Genomic DNA, 15,854 nt, shown 5'->3' with positions numbered 1-15,854 from the left:
GCAAATGTAACCCCACTATTTAAAAAAGGAGGGAGAGAGGAAGGAAACAGGGAATTACAGACTGGTTAGTCTAACATTCGTCGAAAATACTGGAGTCTATTATAAATGGTGATATAACGGGACACTTAGAAAATAACAATGGGATTAGACATGGAAATCATGTTTGGGAAACTTACTGGAATTGTTTGAGAACATAACTAGTAGACTAGATAAGGGTGAACCAGTGGATGTAGTGTATTTGGATTTTCAGAAAGCTTCTGATAAAGTCCCACATAAGAGGTTAGTGTGCAAAACTAAAGTGCCTGGGATTGGGGGTAATATACTGGCATGGATTGAGAATTGGTTCGCAGTTAGTAAAGAGAGAGTAGGAACAAATGGGTCTTTTTCAAAGTGGCAGGCTGCGACTGGTCAATGCTTGGGCCCCAGCTATTGAGAATATATATCAATGATTTGGATGAAGCAACCAAATGTAATATTTCCAAGTTTGCTGATGATACAAAACTTGGTGCAATGTGAGTTGTGTGGAGGATCTTAAGAGGCTTCAAGGTGTTGTAGACAAGTTGAGTGAGTGAGCAAATACATGGCAGATGTGGGATAAGATTCTCTGGCCTCCCTGTGGTGTGTTTCTCAGTGGCAGGAGGTTGTCTGCCTATGGCCAATGGTGGGATCCATTGAAGCCACCCTGTACCACTGAGAAACCCACGGCAGGGGTGTGCCGTTGACGGAACCACAAGATCCTGCCGGCATGAACAGCCAGAAGATCCCGCCTGTAGTAGATCGTGGATAAGTGTGAAATTACACTTTGGACCCATGAAACAGAATGGCAGAGTATTATTTAAATGGTGATAGAATGGGAAATGTTGACTTACAAAGGGACCTGGACGTCCAATACACCAGTCACTGAAAGCAAGCATTCAGGTACAGCAAGCAGTTAGGAAAGCTAATAGTATGTTGGCCCAAGGATGTTTTACTGCAGCTGTACAGAGCCTTGGTGAGACCACACCTGGAGTATTCTGTGCAGTTTTGGTCTCCTTATCTAAGAAAGGATATATTTGCCACGGAGGGAGTGCAGCGAAGGTTCACCAGACTGATTCCTGGGATGACAGGATTGTCATATGGGGAGAGATTGGATTGATCGGGCCTGTTTTTACTGACATTTAGAAGAATGAGAGAGGATCTAGTTGAAATGCATAAAATTCTGACAGGGCTCGACAAGTTGGATGCAAGGATGTTGTTTCCTCGGGCTGGGGATCTGGAACAAAGAGTCACAGTCTCAGGATATGGGGTAGGCCATTTAAGGCTAGGATGCGGAGAAACGTCTTCACTCAGAGGTTGTGGAATTTTCTACCACAGAGGGCTGTGGAGGCCAAGTTACTGAATATATTTAAGAAGATCACTTTCTAGACTCTGAACATTTTAAGGGGTATGGGGAGAGCGCAGGTATATGGTGTTGAGATAGAGGATCAGCTATGACAGAGCAGGCATGAAGGGCCCGATGGCCCTCTCCTGCTCCTATTTTCTATGTTTCTATGGTGCAGCTTGCTCCATTAGATCATCCTCTGTCAGGGCTTCCCCTCTCTGGTGCACCAAGTTGCTTCTGACACAGCAGACGACGAAAGTTAGTGAGACACAAGCCGGAGAGTATTTCAAAGAATTATCTGCATGGTCCAAACATTAAAATCTCATTTTAAGCAGACCAATGATCTGCTCAGTGATGACCCTGATACATACGTGGCACTCATTGTATTGCATCTCAGCCTCTATCAAACAAAGCAACGAAACAATTCAGAGAGTCCATAAATTCCAAAAGTTCATAAATTTAGCCTCTGAGGTGGGCGACGAATTCTGGTTGACCGCCTCAAGGGTGGGTCGAGAGCCGCCGGTTCAGGAGCGGGCTGGACTGCGTCAAAGTCAGGGGGAGGCAGAGTGACAGGGAGCACTGCATAGTCTGTGGCAGGGTCAGCAGGAGGGCGAGGCGACACTGGAGGATCACGTGGCGAGCGTGGAACGAGACGAAGGGCGCGTCGATTGCGGCGCAGAATAGAGCCATCCGGTACACGAACCAGGAACGAGAGGGGGGCCACCTGCCGAAGGACAACAGCGGGTGCAGACCAGCCACCATCCGGAAGATGGATGCGGACGTTGTCATCTGGAGCCAGAGCAGGGAGATCAGCTGCACGGGAGTCATGAGCCGCCTTGTGCTGTGCACGAGACAGCTGCATCCGGCGAAGGACCGGAACGTGGTCGAGGTCTGGGACATGGATGGACGGCGCCGTCATCCTCTGGGTGCGACTCATGAGTAACTGGGCTGGCGACAGTCCAGTGGACAGTGGGGCGGAGCGATAGGCCAGCAAGGCAAGGTAGAAATCAGACCCAGCATCGGCAGCCTTGCATAGGAGCCGTTTGACGATATGTACTCCCTTCACTGCTTTGCCGTTGGATTGGGGGTACTGGGGACTGGATGTCACATGGGCAAAATTTAACGCCTGGCAAAGTTGGACCATTCTTGGCTGGCGAAGCAGGGGCCATTGTCCGACATAACCGTGAGCGGGATGCCGTGTCGAGCAAAGGTTTCTTTACATGCACGAATGACTGCAGACGAGGTGAGGTCGTGCAACCGTATCACCTCCGGGTAATTCGAAAAGTAGTCCACGATCAGGGCATAGTCTCTACTCAGCGCTTGGAACAGGTCAATGCCCACCTTGGTCCATGGTGACGTGACCAACTCATGGGGCTGCAGGGTTTCACGTGATTGGGCCGGATGGAAGCGCTGACAAGTGGGGCAGTTGAGCACTGTGTTGGCTATGTCCTCATTAATGCCGGGCCAGTACACTGCCTCTCGGGCTCGTCGGCGGCACTTTTCCATGCAAAGGAGGCCCTCGTGTAGTTGTTCCAGGACGAGCTGGTGCATGCTATGCGGGATAACAATGCGGTCCAGTTTTAGAAGAACCCCGTCTACTACCGCCAGATCATCTCTGACATTATAGAATTGAGGGCATTGACCCTTGAGCCACCCGTCCGTTAGGTGGCGCATGACACGCTGTAGCAAGGGGTCAGCCGCCGTCTCGCGCCGATTTTGGACGAGGCGTTCATCCGAGGCAGGTAGATTGGAGGCCGTGAATGCCACATAGGCGTCAACCTGGCAGACAAACCCCGCTGGGTCACATGGAGTGTTGACTGCCCTGAAGAGAGCATCATCAATGATGAGGTCCTTGCCTGGGGTGTATACCAGCTGGAAGTCGTATCGCCGGAGTTTGAGAAGAATATGCTGGAGGCGAGGGGTCATGTCGTTCAAGTCTTTCTGTATTATATTGACCAGCGGGCGATGGTCGGTCTTGACGGTGAATTGAGGAAGTCCGTAGACATAATCGTGAAACTTAACAACACCAGTCAGAAGGCCCAGGCTCTCCTTTTTTATCTGCGCGTAGCGCTGCTCCGTGGGGGTCATCGCATGTGACGCATATGCAATGGGGGCCAATGATGAGGCCTCATCACGTTGAAGGAGCACTTCCCCAATGCCGGATTGACTGGCATCGGTCGAAATTTTGGTCTCCTTTGCTGGGTCAAAGAAGGCTAAGACCGGGGCCGTGGTCAGTTTTGCATTGAGTTCTCTCCATTCGCGCTCGTGGGCGGGGAGCCATTGGAAGTCTGTCGTCTTCCTGACCAGGTTCCTGAGAGCCGTGGTATGAGAGACGAGGTTAGGGATGAATTTCCCTAAAAAATTGACCATGCTTAGAAATCGGAGGACCGCCTTCTTGTCCTCTGGTGTTTTCATAGCTATGATGGCAGCTACCTTGTCCGCATCCGGCTGCACACCCAATTGGGAGATGTGGTCCCCGAGGAACTTAAGTTCTGTCTGACCAAAAGAGCATTTGGCCCTGTTGAGGCAGAGGCCATGCTCATGTATACGTCTGAATACGCGCTGGAGGCGACTAGCATGCTCCTGCGGGGTGGTGGACCAAAGGATTATGTCATCGACATAGACACGAACACCTTCAATACCTTCCATCATTTGTTCCATAATCCTATGGAACACTTCTGATGTAGAGATGATCCAAACGGCATCCTGTTGTAACACTATCTTCCAAAGGGGCGTTAAATGTGCAGAGTTTCCTGCTGGATTTATCGAGCTGGATTTGCCAGAATCCTTTTGAGGCGTCGAGTTTGGTGAAGAGCTTGGCGCGAGCCATCTCACATGTGAGCTATTAGCGCTTGGGAATTGGATAGTGCTCTCTCATAATATTGCGATTTAGATCCTTGGGATCAAAGCAAATTCTCAATTTGCCGGAAAGCTTTTTTACACATACCATGGAGCTGACCCAGTCGGTCGGTTCCCTGACTTTGGAAATCACTCCTTGGTTCTGGAGGTCCTGCAGCTGCTGCTTGAGGCGGTCCTTAAGGGGTGCTGGGACCCTGCGAGGTGCATGCACCACAGGCATGGCATTCGGTTTTAATAAAATCTTGTAGGTATACGGGAGCGTGCCCATGCCCCCGAAGACGTTGTGGTACTGGTTGATAATGGCGTCGAGCTGTGCCCTGAAGTCGGTGTCCTGAAAGGCAGACGCGTCAGCAGGAGAGAGAGAGTGAACTCTCTGAACTAGGTTCAACAGCTTGCATGCCTGCGCGCCAAGCAGGCAGGCTTTCGATGATTTCAAAGGGAAGGATGGCTTTGCGTGACCTGTGCATCACTTCAAGTTGGCATGAGCTGCTGGCAGCAATGGCATTGCCATTATAATCTAATAGCTGGCAGGCTGATGGCAGGATGGCTGGTTTGACGAAGGCTTTGGAGGTCAAACAGCGCAATGAGATTGGCGGAGGCATCAGTGTCCAGACGTAATCGTTTTTGGGACCGGTTGACCGTAAGGGTGGCACACCACTCATCGTCCGGATCGATGCTGTATACCAATAGAGGCTGGATTCTTTGCTTCGGGTACACCCTGTTTTTTGTAATGGTACTGACTCGAAAAGGCGCCTTCGGGTCCTCGGTGTCAATATCGGGTAGCAGGTCTGAATCGGGCACAGTGACCATGGGTTTAATGGCCCGGACATTCCTGCGGGGCTGGCTGAAGCGACGAGAGTTGGCAGGCTGAGCTGATCTGCATAAAGCAGCATAGTGTCCAAGTTTGCCACATCGCAGGCATCGTCGGGATTTGGCAGGACATTGCCGCTTTAAGTGGGCGGAGCCACAGTTGCCACACGTTGTTGTGTCAGTACATTCGCTGCGCCACCGTGCATGCGCGGTGCGGTCGTACGTGGTGTGCGCCTGCGCAGTACGTTTGTCAACGTCGCCATCCCCTCATTCGGTGCGCACAAGCGCGGGAGTCCGCGAAAAGCGTGCAAAATGGCCGCCCTCATCCAGGCTGAGGCCCTGGAATTACTCGATTGCTTGGACCCGTTCTGCCTTGTGGGGACCTTGCCGTGCCATTTCAGCTGCATGGATGTGGGAATACCGACTCGTGGTGTGTTCATGTAGCACGCACGTCTCGATGGCGGTCGCTAGGGTGAGCTGCGTTACCTTGAGGAGCTGCTGGCGTAGGGGGTCCGACTGAACACCGAAAACGATCTGGTCACGTATCATGGAGTCGGAGGGAGGCCCGTAATTCCAGGACTGCGCAAGGATGCGGAGGTGGGTGAGAAAGCGACTGGAAAGGTTCATCCTTACCCTGCAAACGCCGTTGGAATACATAGCGCTCGAAACTTTCATTCACCTCGATGTCGCAGTGACTGTCAAACGTAAGGAGGACCGTCTTGAATTTTGATTTATCTTCACCATCAGCAAAGGTGAGAGAATTGAAAATGTGGAGGGCATGTTCCCCGGCCATGGATAGGAAGAGCGCGATCTTCCTGGTGTCTGAGGCAGCTTCCCGGTCTGTGGCTTCAAGGTAGAGCTGGAAGCATTGTTTGAATATCTTCCAGTTGGCCCCCAGGTTACCGGTGATGCGGAACGGCGGTAGCGGGCGGACCCTGTCCATTTTGCAGGATGGCTGTATGCTGGTGGAAGGCAGATCACTTGCAGGTAGGTCTAAGAAGTTCTACCAACCCTCAACTACTGGTACCATGATATGTTGGGTGCTCTGGATCCGTGGAACACATGCAGGCCACCAACACTTAAAATAGTACAACACTATTTTATTAAGGTAGAAACTGTTGAACATACTTTCACTGTGGGTTAACACGATGTTAGATTAAACTAAAGACCTATGCCTATCCTAACCAGTCTATGCACTCAGCACATGGTGAAGATCTGTGCTGTAAGCTGTAAGCTCTGTCCTTCTGAGAGGCTGCATCCCGAATGAACGGGAACTCTGATGCCCCCTGTCTTTATAGTGAGTGTGCTCTAACTGGTGATTGGCTGCGGTGTTGTGTGTGTTGATTGGTCTTGCTGTGTGTCCATCAGTGTGTGTGTCTGCACCATGATATACTGGTGTATATTATGACAGAGCTAAGTCCACAAAAGATCAGCCATGATCTCATTGAATGGCGGAGCAGGCTCGAGGGGCCAGATGACCTACTCCTGCTCTTAGTTCTTATGTTCTTCCTCCCCAAATTCCTCCTTCCCCCAATCCCTCCTTCTCCCCAAACCCTCTTTTCCTTCTTCTCCCCAATCATGACCTCCCCCCGTTTCCTCCTTCCCTGCACCCCCTCCCACCCTGTTCCACCCTCCCAGGGTCTGTGTAACATCGCCCCAGGGTGATGAGTCTGTAGTGACACTGGCAGTGGGACACTATATAAGGCAGGACAGTGATGATAACCCGCTGTGAGGTAAGCTGTGGTGCTACTCAGTTTATTCCTGTTGTTCTCATAGATATCATAGAATTTACAGTGCAGAAGGAGGCCATTCGGCCCATCGAGTCTGCACCGGCTCTTGGAAAGAGCACCCTACCCAAGGTCAACACCTCCACCCTATCCCCATAACCCATGAATCCCACCCAACACTAAGGGCAATTTTGGACACGAACGGCGATTTATCATGGCCAATCCACCTAACTTGCACATCTTTGGACTGTGGGAGGAAACCGGAGCACCCGGAGGAAACCCACGCACACACGGGGAGGATGTGCAGACTCTGCACAGACAGTGACCCGGAATTGAACCTGGGACCCTGGAGCTGTGAAGCAATTGTGCTATCCACAAGGCTACCGTGCTGCTCGTTCTGCTGACAGCGTGCTCACACCGTGCAAGTGGTCTGCATCAGGGGCTCATGCTATAGGACCACTGTGCCCAGGGGGCGGGAGGTGGGAGGAGCGGAGGGCAACAAGGGGTGAGGGTGCAGGCCAGCCTGCTATGAAGAATGAGGTTACAGAGGCTTCACATGTATCAGGTGTGACATGTTTTAATTCTGAACATTAGAAACCTTCATTTTCCCGATCTACAAATGATGCCCCCGAACCACTCCCCCCCCCCCCCCCCCCACCCCCTCAGTTCCCACTCAGTGATCTTCAATCTTCTTAAGCTTCCGTTGCATCATTGTGTGTCCCCAGGATGCACATCAGAGGTGGAGGCAGTCTGCTGTTTCGACCTCTGCATGGGGGATTGTGCTGATGCGTGCCAGCGTGTGCTGTAATATGCTGTGAGTGGGGGAGGGGGGGCGTGGTGATGTGCATCAATGTAAACGCATGTAGGCTAACTAGACACTAGAGGGAGCACCAGAAACATCACACACACACATTCAGCCAATAGATCAGTTAGATAGGAGACGACCAATGGACATTCACGATACACACGGAGGTGACACAACCACAGGGGGGCATTACACCAACCCATATATAAAGGACACCACACACATGATCTGCCTCTTTCCAGTGGAGACAGTCAGTGAGTAGAGAGACACACGGTTGATTCAATATTACACCCACCACGTGAATTGCAGCAGCTGGTTAGTCAGTCTGGGTAGATATAGTAGGATTAGCAGTAGTGTCGAACCCGAGTAATAGAAGTGTAAATAGTTTAATAAACGTGTTGAAGTTATCTCCACGTCTGAACCTTCCTTTGTCAAGTGCACCACAAGGAAGCCGCTTATGTTACACCTACAACATAACAAATCATGGTACCAGAAGTGAACTGTTTCAATCCACATAGCAATAGCTCAGTGTACAGTGACAACCAGCAACGATACCCAGGCAAGATGTTCGAGATCCGGGTTCCGCAGCAGCTCCAGTGCCATGGCGATCTCCGCGAAAACTGGCGGGCATTGCGGCAAAAGTTTGAAATCTTCCTGGTGGCAGTCGAACTAGAAGGAGTGGCCGATCTTGAAAAAACAGAGCTTCCCCTCGCCATCGCCGGTGCCAGAGCAGAAGAAATCTTTTAAAAATTCAAGTTCTCCAAGGGGCAAAACAAGAGCGACTTCCAGGCAGTCCTGGACAAATTCGGCAAATACTGTGAGGAAAACACACTCCAACCAGCAAGAAAAGGTAAGAGAACCGCCAGTACTCACCTCGAGGCCGAAATCCCGGAGCAGAGAACAATTTTGGTCGGCGGCTATCTTTCTACAGGGACTGCACTTGCGCAGTTGCGCGAGAAGCGCACAGAACGGGAATGTCCGTATGCGCATGCACGAGAAGCCGCGGGCAGGCGCAATCGCGAAAAAGGCCCAATGTAAAGGAACAGCGATCTGCGCATGCGCAATCGCTTCCTACGCGCTACGTCACATGCGTCACAGCGTTAGAGGCCCCGGACCATGCCCATTTAAAGGGGAAACGTCCAACATCAAAGAAAAAATCTTTTAAAGCTGTAAAACAACCTTCCTTCACCTGTAATGACAGCACAATGTCTCAAATTGAACCAGGAATGAAATTAACCTCCGAAGAACCCTGCAACAATCAGTTACCTACGCCCAAACCGATGATTCCGACCTTGAATACTTCAATACCGACCTTTACATTTTCTCTGGACCTCGCAAGCCCAATGCCAGCTCCGACGCAAACAGTGATGATATGGTCCTAGAAGACTACGACTCGGACGAACCTTTCACCTTGGGAGGCTACCCCAGTACTGAATCTGAACCGCAACTAGACGTGTTGCACGGTGGCGACCCCCGTATTGAATCCGACGCAGACGCGGATTCGTTCTTCGGATTTTAGGATCTTCAGCCCAGCAGATATGACATCCCAACTCGTGAGTGCAGGATGACGCTGCAGCCTGAAACCAAGAGACAGAGAGCGGTCGGTACAAGCCCACAGAGAGCGGCTTGCTGCCACACAGAGCGTGGTCCACGCACCGCTCAGGGTTCCCGACTCTACGAAAGAAGACATGCAAGACTCCACATCGCAGTCCTTGCACGAACAAGAAGTGACTCCAGTGTCACAAGCCTCCACAGCGAGCTCGTGGACAGACTCCACGATAGAAGAAACGCAAGACTCCAGAGCGCAGTCCTTGCACACACAAGACGTGACTCCAGTGTCACAAGCCTCCGCAGCGAGCTCGTGGACAACCTCCACGATAGAAGCAGCACAAGACTCCGACGCGCAGTCCTTGCAGGAACAAGCCCATGAGGGTCTAGCAACCTCCTCTGACCAACTAGCGGCAGTTGATGCAAATCTGCCATGCTCAAGTAAACAGCAAGAAGACTATGACAGTCTACCACGCTCCACTGCACAGCAGGACGACCATGACAGTCTATCATGCTACAGTGAAGAACAAAGCGACGATGACAGTCCAAGCCCAAATGAAGGACAACAGCAAGACAATGACAGTCCATCCACATTGTTTGCACCACCAGATGAAAACTCTGACAATTTACCCAACCCAAATAAACAACAAGCAGCTATTGAGGATCTACCCACGGTATGTGAGACGAGTGACGACAGCATCCCACTTCCCATGCAAGATGTGCAAAGTGACAGACCTCAGCTAGTGTGTACAGAGGCACTCGACGATCACTGTGAGACCACTGGTGACTCCAGTGACCCCACGATACTTCCACCCTCATTTGCTCGAACCTCTCCACAAGTCAATGCATTCCTGCATGTTCCGACTCCAGATGTGCAGCTTCAAGAAATCTCAGCTGACTCTAGTGTACCTGCTAAGACTCCAGTCGGGGAGCATCAACAAACCAACACTGACTCAGTTAAAACCAACCAGACTCCAGATGGGGAGCAACCAAACGGCGACTCTGATTCACGTAAGCCGGACTTTACTCCAGACAGGGAGTACCGCAACCTCAGTGATGGCACGCTCAGGGTGACAACAGATGCCACAACAACAGGAGATGGATCACTTAACAATTACACTGGATCAGAAATAACAAGCAGCGGCTACAGTCCAAGAGGAATACACCAATATTCACCACAGCTATATCCACACATTATTTCCACACCAGCAGTGCAGCCAATGACAGCTCATGCTGGACAACCCAAGTATTCAGGCATGCAGCAGCCTATGCAGCAGTCTATGCAGCATATTCTCAAACAGGCCAGCACTACAGATTGTCCACTAATGGAATCAAGACCGAAGGAGGACTACCGCAAGCGCAATCTGCACTACAGACTGGATACCTTAGTTACAGCCCAGGATTTGCTGCACCCCAGCCTGGCCAGACGGCATATTCCTATCAGATGCAAGGTTCTAGTTTCACACCATCACCAGGTATTTATGTGAGCAGCAATTCTGTTTCCAATTCGACAAGCTTCAACGGTTCTCAGCAGGATCACCCTTCAAGCACAGCATGTGGCCAGAACCAGTATGTACAGTCTTATCCAACTTCAACATATGGCACATCCATGACCTCGAATGATACTGTTGATGGTACCTCTTCAACATCAACATCTTATCAGCTACAAGATGCCATCCGACAGCACCATCACAAACATCGAAAAAAGAAAGGGACTCCAAATCAGACAGCGAAGTGATTTCACCACTCCTTGGTTCCTGTGGCACACGGACGTTGATGGCGTTCATAACCAAGAGAGACCTTTGACCATGATGATTGATGGTTTTTGGACTCACACGAATGATTTGGACTTATTGTTTAATCACTGTTCCCATGACTTGTATATACCTTACCTTTTCTACCTGTTCTTTAGTCAATTTTCTCAAAGTGTGCAGAAAATATGTAACATATAAAAAAGGGGATGTGGTGCTGTGCATCAATGTAAACGCATGTAGGCTAACTAGACACTAGAGGGAGCACCAGAAACATCACACACACACATTCAGCAAATAGATCAGTTAGATAGGAGACGACCAATGGACATTCACGATACACACGGAGGTGACACAACCACAAGAGGGCATTACACCACCCCATATATAAAGGACACCACACACATGATCTGCCCCTTTCCAGTGGAGACAGTCAGTGAGTAGAGACACACGGTTGATTCAATATTACACCCACCACGTGGATTGCAGCAACTGGTTAGTCAGTCTGGGTAGCTATAGTAGGATTAGCAGTAGTGTCGAACCCGAGTAATAGAAGTGTAAATAGTTTAATAACCATGTTGAAGTTATCTCCATGTCTGAACCTTCCTTTGTCAAGTGTACCACAAAGAAGCCACTTACGTTACACCTACAACATAACAAATCAGGGGGGGTGGTGGGGGTTGTGTGTGTGACGTGTCGGCTGCTAAATTGTTGGCGGTGTTGGCGGTGCTCAGGGGGTGGCAGGCAGGACTGAGGCCAGGGGGCTGGTGTTAACTTACCCGATGGAGGTCATTGGTCGTCTTCCTGCAATGGACAGCGGACCTCCTGGTCACACTGCCCGAACTGACGGCCCCTTCTACTGCATCCCAGGTGCAGTGACTCTGATCCTCTGAGCACTCAGGGGAACAGCATGTCCCATCTTGCATCCACGGTGTCCAGCAGACTGGCCAGGTTGGCATACTCAAAGCGTGGAGCACTTCTGTGTGGTGCCATGGTTGTGTGCAGCCTGGGAGCTAGTTCGGAGGGAACAGTTGATGAGCAGTTCCATCTTGTTAGCGGGGTGCTGCCTGGCACAGTCCAGGCGAATCAGCTGGCGGGACAGCCAGTTCTGCCATGAAGCTCGTGGGTAATCATTTCCAGCACTAAATTGAATATCAGCCGTCGGGCAGTACCCGGGAACTCACACCCGTTAAATCGCGCCCAATATATTGTTCAACTGCACTGTGCATTAAGCTTTGCGCCTCTGCAATCATGAGATAAATATCAGATTACACAGTAGAGCACATTTTATCCTCTGTGTATTTACTCGAGGAACATCACAGCATCAAAGCCCCACAGCTGGCTCACATTATCAGAATAAATGCTACAAAGCTGTACTCTGCTTTCTTTGATCAGCTCATTAGAATAAACTTTCTGGCTGGAAGCAGAAATTTTGAGGTAAGAATTTAAATAGTAATTCTGAAACTTCATAGATGAATGTAGAAAGAAGCTGGACCAAATTATTTAGTTGTTCTTAATAAAGATTCATTCAAATTCATACTGTAACTTAGTTACTATGGTATTTGATACACAGATGGATATAATCACATGCATTTGATCAATTCATTCCTCCTTGTCTCAGTAAGCAATGCTTTCCCAGTAACCTCTCATTCAGGTTCCAATCAATTTGGCAAAAACAACATTGTCCAGTGATTGAAAGGCAGCACAAGTGTAAATGGTTTATAAGTGAGAGACAATGGAAAACAGAATTTAACTTACAGCCTCCTGTTGTTCTTGTGTAAAAGCAGTGTATAACAGGTAAATGTCACATCGTAATCATAGAATCCCTAACTACAGGACAGAAGGCCATTCTGCCCATCGATCCTTCAAAAGAGCACTCTCCCCATGTCCATTCTACCCTATCCCCGTATCTCATAACCTAACTGCACATCCCTGGACACTAAGCGGAAATTTAGCATGGCTAATCCACCTAACTAGACTGTGGGAGGAAACCAGAGCACCAGGAGGAAACCCACACAGACAGGGGGAGAATGGACAAACTCCACACAGACAGTCACCCAAGCCTGGCGCTGTGAGGCAGCAGTGCTAACCACTGTGCTACCATGCCGCCCAATCTGCAGCAAACTGTCACACTCATACTCCACTACAAGTGTGGCAGACACCATTTTTTGGATTTTCAATCTGGTATGGAGAATGAGAATTCTGGACAATTTCCAGCTCCAAGCGTGACCCATCCAGATTTCTAAAGGGGTAGGCCAATTAGTGACAAGCAGAGGAAGCTAAATCATCTATAGGAGAAGTTATGCCAAAACACGTGGCGCAGTGGTTAGCATTGGGACTACGGCACTGAGGACCTGAGTTCGAATCCCAGCCCCGGGTCACTGTCTGTGTGGGGTTTGCACATTCTCCCCATGTCTGCATGGGTTTCACCCCCACAACCCAAAAGATGTCCTGGTTAGGTGGATTGGTCACGCTAAATTGCCCCTTAATTGGAAAAAAAATAATTGGGTTCTTTAAATTTATAGAAAGAAAAGTTATGCCGAAGATCTGTTGTAGTCAGATCTGATCCAATTAGGCTGCAGACAGCCTAATCTGACTAATTAAGGGGTAATTATATGTTTTACCTCACTCTATATTGCTTTCAACGTTATGTTTTTGGCAATAAAGCTGTTGGATTTGTGGTGAAATTCTGTCAGTTGTGGCTCTCAATCTTTCAGATGTTACAGGGTTGAAGCATCATCATTTCTACAGTCCAAATAGGGGGGCAAAGTAGACAGAGACAGTGCGAGCACACCACAGTGATCCATTCAGTGCTTTGCATGAGGTGGTGCCCCCTCCTGCAACCTTCCGGGAAAAGGAATTCCCTCCTTCTCCTCATAGTTTCCAACATTTGATCCAGTTGGCATCGATGAATTGAGAGCAGCAGCCTCCCAGCTGCTAGACCTTTAGCTCCGCAGTAGCATTTTTCTTCCCTCTGGCGCTGTAGAACAGGGATGCCTAAACTGGGTTCGGTGGAAACCAATGGTTCCCCGGGAACCGCCCAGGGGTTCCAGGCCAAGTCGGGCAGATCGATGCAATTTTAGTTTTGTACTGTTTTTAGCTTGTCCAATCAGAGGCTCCAGAATACAGCCTCTGATTGGACAAGCTGGAAACAGCACTCAGGAAATTAGAGCGGAACCTGCGAGGGCGGTGATGGAGGGGCCTCGGGAAAGTAACGGGGGAGTTTGAGCCTCAGAGACAGGTGAGTGTTTGAGAGATGAGGAAATGTGTGTGTGTGAGGGATGATTGTGAATTCGAAATGAATGAGTGGGTATGTGTGAGAGGGATGTGTGTGTGTGAAAGGGGTGAGTGTGTGTATGAGAGGGATGAATATGTGTGTGTGTGTGTGACAAGGATGAGTGTGTGTGCGCGAAACAGATGAATGTGTGTGTAATGGATCTTAGAGATCATAGAACATACAGTGCAGAAGGAGGCAATTCAACCCATCGAGTCTGCACCGACCCGCTTAAGCCCTCACTTCCACCCTATCCCCCTAACCCAATAACCCCTCTTAACCTTTTTGGATCTTAGGGCAATTTATCATGGCCAATTCACCGAACCTGCACGTCTTTGGACTGTGAGAGGAAATCGGAGCACCCGGAGAAAACCCACGCAGACACGGGGAGAACGTGCAGACTCCACACAGACAGTGACCCAGCAGGGAATCGAACCTGGGACCCTGGCGCTGTGAAGGCCACATTGCTATCTACCTGAGTGTGTGTAAGAGCATCCAGCATTCCAGCAGCATCTTCCAATTTAAACCAAAGAAGCAACAACATTACTCCCATTTAAAATGACAAAATGGTAAGACCCAAATACGTTTTAAAATAAGAGACTTTTTAATTATAGTAAATGTATACATGTAAGAAATAGAAAAGAAATTTAAAAAATTGCATGAAAACAATTTTTTTTGTGGTTTGGCTCTTTGACACAATAATGTTTCCCAGAGATTCCATCAGTACTCTTGGGAGGTCAAATAAGTTCCGCGGCTGGAAAAGTTTGGGAAACCCTGTTGTGGAAAGCTTTGGCACGCTCAGCAGATTTCTGCCTGAGGGCAGAGTGCATCCTCAGGATGCTGTGAGGAGTTGAAATCAGTTCCAATTCAGAATAAGGAAACACCCACACCTTCAAATCACTACATTGCATTTGATCATGAATATAAGTAACAGTCAATAATATTTAAAGAAACATGATAATTAGTCTGTTGCAAAGTATATTTAGCAATTTCATTAGAAGTCTAGTTTTCCACAGTTTTAGTCATCAAATGCTCAAAGTGGTGCTGGGAAAACATAAATTATGATCATATTTGTGGCTGAAGTAAAGGCAGTGTTAATTATCTCAGTAATAAATCTATACAATCCTAATAGAGGCAATTGGTCATTGTAGACCGGGGAGGGGGGTGGATTTACATTGAAACACACCATTTCCTGACACGGGGTCCCCACCAAAATAAATTAGTTTCTAAACATTCCCTTCTGTTAATTCTAGGAAACAAACAAGAGTGTCCTCCTCTTAAACCCAACCACAAGATATCGGCAAAAGAATGTGAGGTCTCCGAGTGTCAAATTAACCAGCATTAAGGAGCAGTGCTCCGAAAGCTAGTGATTCGGAACAAACCTGTTGGACTTTAACCTGTGTTGTAAGACTTCTTACTGTTCCGACTGATAGGCTGAGCCTGTGATTAGCTGAATAGCTTCACTCCCATTTTTCAAAGAGCAGACTTGTTGGAAAGTGAAACAATTCTCTGAGCTCGTGACCCTGTTTGACTCTTTTCCATGGGGAATATTGATATAATTGTATGTTCCAGCCTGGAATACCAGCTTGCACTGGAACATATAGCGCAAAATTGAAACCTTCATCTGATTGGAAATGAAGTCAAATCAAAAGTTAGCTTTGTTTGGAGAGACTAGAAAGGTGAACTCAAGTCACCAGGGTGTCCGATCCTCCTTTCCAAA

The sequence above is a fragment of the Scyliorhinus torazame genome, chromosome 11 (assembly GCF_047496885.1).
Source record: "Scyliorhinus torazame isolate Kashiwa2021f chromosome 11, sScyTor2.1, whole genome shotgun sequence".
Lineage (NCBI taxonomy): Eukaryota > Metazoa > Chordata > Chondrichthyes > Carcharhiniformes > Scyliorhinidae > Scyliorhinus > Scyliorhinus torazame.
Note: the sequence above shows the minus strand (reverse complement) of the source record.